The following is a 7,205-nucleotide window of genomic DNA, read 5'->3' on the forward strand; positions in this document are numbered from 1 at the left end:
TCTTTATGGATTTTAAAGATTTTAATAACGTGGAGCAATTAGATATGCATCACCATTTACAGACATGAAGGCTCTTCTCCCTACTGACAGGGGACAGCCAGCTTTGAGAGTCATCTTGTGGGAGACAGTGCCAAATGTTAACACCACCTACAACCCTAGTTCCATCATTTCAGGTTAAGGCTTGTGATATTGCAAACGGCTCTCAGCTTTTACACTGGAGCTTTTCAGGGAGTAGTTTGAATGAGACAGAGGAAAAGGGGATAAGGAGATTGAATGTTTGAGGGAGGAACGCTCACTGAGTGAGGAAAAATTCTGAGTTCACCATCTGTCAGACCCTGTTCTAAGCACTTTGTGTGTAAAAATTCATTTAAACCTCACAAATAAGAAGTAAGTTGTAATAAAATCACTCTTATTTTTCAAATGAGCAAACTGAGGAAAAGAGATGTTAAGTAACTTGCCCTAGTTGTGTCACACAATTAGTAAACAGCAGAGCCAGGATGGAGGCTCAGGCAGTCTTGGCCCCAGAAGCCATGCTCTTAACCACCGTACCATACTCTGCTGATATATGCATCCAGATACAGCCTTGGAAATCCTTAAGCATGATATGGGTTTTCCTAGGCAGCTGTTCTGGAGCCTTCCCATTACCCTTCAAAGAAAATCTCTAAGAGATTTGTCCTGCACTGTGCAAAGAATTAAACTGGGGGAGAGAGAGAGAGACAAGAGAATCAGACTGTTTTACATCATAACAACAAAATAGGCTAATGGAAGCAGTGTTCAAAAAGGCAGGAAGTTTTTGATAAGTGAAACCAAAGAGTAGAATTGGCCTTTCTGATGGGTCCTCTGTCCTTAGTCATTCTCTTGACCTCGTGGTCTGGGACTTTGAGGGAGGCATAGTCATTCTGGAGTAGTGCTGTGAGCTGAGCTTCATGACTCAGCTCTGAAAATCTAAGAGGTGGGGGAGACTGTGGGGAAGAGAGAGGAGACGCCTTTCTTCTTCCTGTTTCAGTCTCAGAATTGACCTTACAAAACTTCAGATCCACCCAATTCTTTGGGGTCTTCTGAGGAACCCAGCCCAAGGAAGTCTCTGATGTATTTCAAACAGCTGTGGAGTCTTTGCTATAACCACAGTAAACCATTATTTGTTTGTTTTTTTAACCAGTTGTTCAGGATAGCAAGTCACAAAATACTACACGCTGTTTGAGCCCATCTTTTTTTCTTTTTTTCCCCAACAAAAATGTCTATCTGTGTACAAAAAACCTTAGATGCCATATATAACAAACAGTGGCTAAATCCGAGGAGTTTTATAAGTGTTTATAAATTCATTTTCTCATCTATAATTTTCTTCTTTTTTGACAATAAACATAACATGTGAAATTTTAAAAACTAAATAAAGTAGTTCATTACAACATCAACAGTGGGCCATGAAACCATTCAGCAAGATGAGGTCGAGAAAATAAATAGGGTCTTCTTGAAAGCTGTGCCTTTGAGAATTCCTTCTCTCATCAAGTTTCTCCCACAGCTGTGTCTCAGAGGATAAACTTGGAAGGTCGCTGCCTCTCTACACTATGTGTCTACTTTCCCCATAATGACCAATCACTGCAGGGTCACATCAATTGTCGGCACCCTCAGTTTGACTTTATCTGATTTTCTCTGATTCATTCCCATCTTGGAAGCTTCACATCTTCACTGTCAGGCCAGGAGACCTGGGTATAGTTCTCCATGCCTACTGCCCCCACTACCAGTGCTGTGCTGGCAGAGGAAGACAGCTGTGTTCTTTCCCGGACTCAGTCACACTTACAACTACTAGCACCAACCTTGCCACCTCCTGATATGGCAATTCTCACATTTATCCTCTGCCTTTTCCCAATCATCCCTGGCTCCTCTGCTATACTAAATTAATAAACCCCAATGACAAGTTTAATTCTCTTTCTTCTACCTGTTAGGAGTAGAGGATGGCCAAAAAGGAAGACAACATCACCCCTCAAAAAAGTGATGCTCCTGAAGTTTACTCCAAAAAGGTTCAGCAACATCCCAGTTATCTCTCTGTTAAGAGCGACTGTCTAATGAGGTATGGTCCTGTGGTAAAGCTGTAGTTTTACCTTAACCTTTTCTGCTGGCGCTTGAGTGGAGTAGCTCCCCTAGCATCATCTATATGCTGGATGTGCTGAACTTTTCCTTGTCCTTGACTTACTATGTGAGCTGAGGGCATGGCCCAGACTCATGATATCTTTCCTTAGGCATTCTAATAAATAGGAGCCATTTTATCTTGCCAAAACACTAAATAATATATGTGAGAGAATTTCTTAGATTGTTTCACCAGGCTTCTCTTAATTATTTTACCAAGCTTCTAAGAGTTTGGTAATATGCAAATATGTTCACAGCATTTGGTCATTACCTCTTTATGACATTTTTCTCCTGCTAAGAAAGACCAATTAGCCTCTGGATTAACCAGGAAACACACCAATGTCCCTTAAACCAAGACAAATGTGCAACCAGCTGAGTTATTGAGAATTAAATGGAGCAAGATTGGATGTAAACACTCAACAATATTATTTATTTAATTTTTTTAACATCTTTATTGGAGTATAATTGCTTTACAATGGTGTGTTAATTTCTGCTTTATAACAAAGTGAATCAGCTATACATATACATATATCCCCATATCTCCTCCCTCTTGCGTCTCCCTCCCACCTTCCCTATCCCACCCTGTTATTTATTTTCTGTTGCTTAGAAGCAGCATGCTGCGTATCCTTGAGAGACTATCACTTTTCTAAAGACTGGGAGTACCTTATCCTCAGAAAATACTCTTTGATGAAGTTGAGGTTCAGCTCTCATTGTTTAAAATATCTAGAGCTTCTTAATGAGTGGTTAAGTCCATTATTAAAGAAAGTAGTGGGAAAAGGAAGCCTGGGTGTTTTTCAACTGTTGGAGGATTGAAAAGCCTGGTCCCTGGAGAGGTAGATTAGCAAACAGTGGGAAAAGGCCAGTAGAAGTAGGGAAGTAGTGGCTTTCTTTTAGAAATCAGAACCACTCAAACGTAGTGCACTGGAAAAATATAGGTAGCTGCATTAAGTTAGGGCAGAACCCTCAGTGCTGTGGCAAAGTTCCCCATGGCTGAGTGGGCACAACTGAACCATCTACTTCTGTACAATATGATAGCTAATGAAATATGGTCCTGTAGCAGAACTCATGGACTAAATGAGACTGGGCCTTGAGTCTATCTTTGGTAGTGATCACAACAGACTGAAGGACAGAGGTCTCCCTCCTGTTTACCCTGGAACTGAATAAGCTCTGGAGTCCTGGTAAAATCCAAAGAAAGACAAGAAAAGCCATGAAGAATGAATGATATTGAACTTTTCCCTCCTCTTGGCATAAGATTTGATTTGACAGAGAGAAACAAAAAATGTCACATTATTGGTACTTGCTGTGGAAGTGGGAAAGCCGAGGAATCAGTTTCCTTGAAGCAATCTGGATGATCCTCATGTTAGTGCTTCAAGACAGAGTCAATCTTCTAACACAAGACTTATTGCCAGGGTCCCCAGAGATTTTTACATTACATCACACATAACGTGTATGAAAGTTAATTTGGTTAACTGAGTACCTGAAGCTGTCTCCTGTCCCTTCTAGCAGGAGTATGTATGTATATAAAATAAAATTAAATATTGTATATAATTTTATATGTATACTTTTAAACAATTATTGTAGTTTAAATTTCTCACAAAGGAAATTGTCCTTCTTAAGGATGGGAAGCTACGGCTTTTTTTTTTTTTTTTTAACTGGTTCCCCCACTCTATTGAGGCTTGCTCCCAGGAGTGTTTCTGGACTACCCTGTGGAGGGATGATAGATCTTCCTTGGCTTCAGGAAAAACACTGAGGCTGAACATCAAAGCATAGGGAGAGCTAGAGGTAAGAGAACTTGGAAATGGAAACTCTCTACCACAGCTGCTACTAAAACCCAAGTTGGCCTGAGGGGATGAAACTTGGGGCACAAAAAGCACATGCTACATAAACCTGTATCAGGAAAGTGAGTGGAAGATGACTAATCTTTTAGAGAAGCATCTTTCTTCCCCCCCAACTCCCCACCTTAGGTTGTTGGGTAAGAGGGTAGGCATTGCATGACCTGTGCCTTTGAACATGTGTTTAAACCTCAGATGAATGCCCTGTGGTAGCAGCAGTTCTCAGTCTTACTCTCAGTCTTATCTGATGACTTTGACTCCAAAGCCTTTCTGAGTTTGCCAGACATATCTCCCTCCTGGCTATACAGCAGCCTCCTTGAAGCTTATTCTAGGCTGTGGATTCTTTTGTTACCTCATCTAGTAACACATTCTTTTTTATTTTCCATCTTCTAGAATTAAAAAAAAATTTTTTTATTGGTGGGGCTAATGGCGGCCTCTGGGAAGGCTCATGCCAATGAGTACTTCCCAGAACTGCTGCTGCAAGTGCCCTTGTCTCCATAGTGAGCCACAGCCGCCCCCCACCCCCAACCTCTGCAGGAGACCCTCCAACACTAGCAGGTTGACCCTGGTTCTATTCCATATCATCTTCTCTCTGGCATTCAAGGTGTCAGAGCAGCCTCTATCTGGAACATTGTCAGTAGTTGTGGCATATGGAAAGGAGAACATGGTGAGAAGGGTGTTGGCCCTTAAAGCCTCCATCCAGAACTGACACCTCTGCTCACTCATTGGTCAAGCTAAATAAAAAAGAAAAAATAGAGAAGCAAGAAGAACTACAATCCTGCAGCCTGTGGAATGAAAACCACATTCACAGAAAGATAGACAAAATGAAAAGGCAGAGGACTATGTACCAGAAGAAGGAACAAGATAAAACCCCAGAAAAAGAACTAAATGAAGTGGAGATAGGCAGAAAAAGTATTCAGAAAATTCTTCCAGAAAAAGAATTCAGAATAATGATAGTGCAGATGATCCAGGACCTCAGAAAAAGAATGGAGGTAAAGATCAAGAAAATGCAAGAAATGTTTAACAAACACTTAGAAGAATTAAAGAACAAACACCTAGAAGAATTAAAGAACAGAGATGAACAATACAATAACTGAAATGAAAAATACACTAGAAGGAATCAATAGCATAGTAACTGAGGCAGAAGAATGGATAAGTGACCTGGAAGACAGAATGGTGGAAATCACTGCCACAGAACAGAATAAAGAAAAAGAACAAAAGGAAAAGAAGACAGCCTAAGAGACCTCTGGAACAACATTAAACACACCAACATTCACATTATAGGGGTCCAGAAGGAGAAGAGAGAGAGAAAGGGCCCAAGAAAATATCTGAAGAGATTATAGTTGAAAACTCCCCTTACATGGGAAAGGAAATAGCCACCCAAGTCCAGGAAGGGCAGAGAATCCCAGGCATGATAAATCCATGGATAAGCATGCTGAGACACATAGTAATCAAATTGACAAAAATTAAAGACAAAGAAAAATTATTAAAAGCAACAAGGGAAAAATGACAAAAAACATACAAGGGAACTCCCATAAGGTTAACAGCTGATTTCTCAGCAGAAACTCTACAAGCCAGAAGGGAGTGGCATGATATATTTCAAGTGATGAAAGGGAAGAACCTACAACCAAGATTACTCTACCTGGCAAGGATCTTATTCAGGTTCATAGAGAAATCAAAAGCTTTACAGACAAGCAAAAGCTAAGAGAGGGGCTTCCCTGGTGGCGCAGTGGTTGAGAGTCTGCCTGCCAATGCAGGGGACACGGGTTCGAGCCCTGGTCTGGGAAGATCCCACATGCTGTGGAGCAACTGGGCCCATGAGCCATAGTTACTGAGCCTGCACGCCATAATTACTGAGCCTGCGCGTCTGGAGCCTGTGCTCCACAACGGGAGAGGCCACGATAGTGAGAAGGCCTGCGCACCACGATGAAGAGTGGCCCCCACTTGCCGCAACTAGAGAAAACCCTCGCACAGAAACGAAGACCCAACACAACCATAAATTAAAAAAAAAAAAAAAAAAAAAAAAAAAAAGCTAAGAGAATTCAGCACCACCAAAGTAGCTCTACAACAAATGCTAAAGGAACTTCTCTAAGTGGGAAACACAAGAGAAGAAAAGGACCTACAAAAACAAACCCAAAACAATTAAGAAAATGGTCATAGGAACATACATATTGATGATTACTTTAAGTGTGAATGGATTAAATGCTCCAACCAAAAGACACAGGCTCGCTGAACAGGTACAAAAACAAGACCTGTATATATGCTATCTACAAGAGACCCACTTCAGACCTAGGGACACATACAGAATGAAAGTGAGGGGATGGAAAAAGATATTACATGCCACTGGAAAACAAAAGAAAGCTGGAGTAGAAATACTCATATCAGATAAAATAGACTTTAAAATAAAGAATGTTACAAGAGACAAGGAAGGGCACTACATAATGATCAAGGGATCAATCCAAGAAGATATAACAATTATAAATATATATGCACCCAACATAGGATCACCTCAATACATAAGGCAAATGCTAACAGCTATAAAAGAACAAATTGACAGTAACACAATAATAGTGGGGGAATTTAACACCACACTTACACCAATGGACAGTTCATCCAGACAGAAAATTAATAAGGAAACACAAGCTTTAAAAGACACAGTAGACCAGATAGATTTAATTGATATTTATAGGATATTCCATCTGAAAACAGCAGATTACACTTTCTTCTCAAGTGCACATGGAACATTCTCCAGGATAGATCACATCTTGGGTCACAAATCAAGCCTCAGTAAATTTAAGAAAATTGAAATCATATCAAGCATCTTTTCCGACCACACATTATGAGATTAGAAATAAATTACAGTGAAAAAAAGTAAAAAACACAAACACATAGAAGCTAAACAATACGTTACTAAATAACCAAGAGATCACTGAAGAAATCAAAGAGAAAATCAAAACATACATAGAGACAAATGACAATGAAAACACGATGATCCAAAACCTGTGGGATGCAGCAGAAGCAGCTCTAAGAGGGAAGTTTATAGCAATACAATCCTACCTCAAGAAACAAGAAAAATCTCAACTAAACAATCTAACCTTATGCCTAAAGGAACTAGAGAAAGAAGAAAAAACAAAACCCAAAGTTAGTAGGAGGAAAGAAATCATAAAGATCAGAGCAGAAACAAATGAAATAGAAATGAAGAAAATAATAGCAAAGATCAATAAAACTAAAAGCTGGTTCTTTGAGAAG

The sequence above is a fragment of the Balaenoptera ricei genome, chromosome 8 (genome assembly GCF_028023285.1).
Source record: "Balaenoptera ricei isolate mBalRic1 chromosome 8, mBalRic1.hap2, whole genome shotgun sequence".
Lineage (NCBI taxonomy): Eukaryota > Metazoa > Chordata > Mammalia > Artiodactyla > Balaenopteridae > Balaenoptera > Balaenoptera ricei.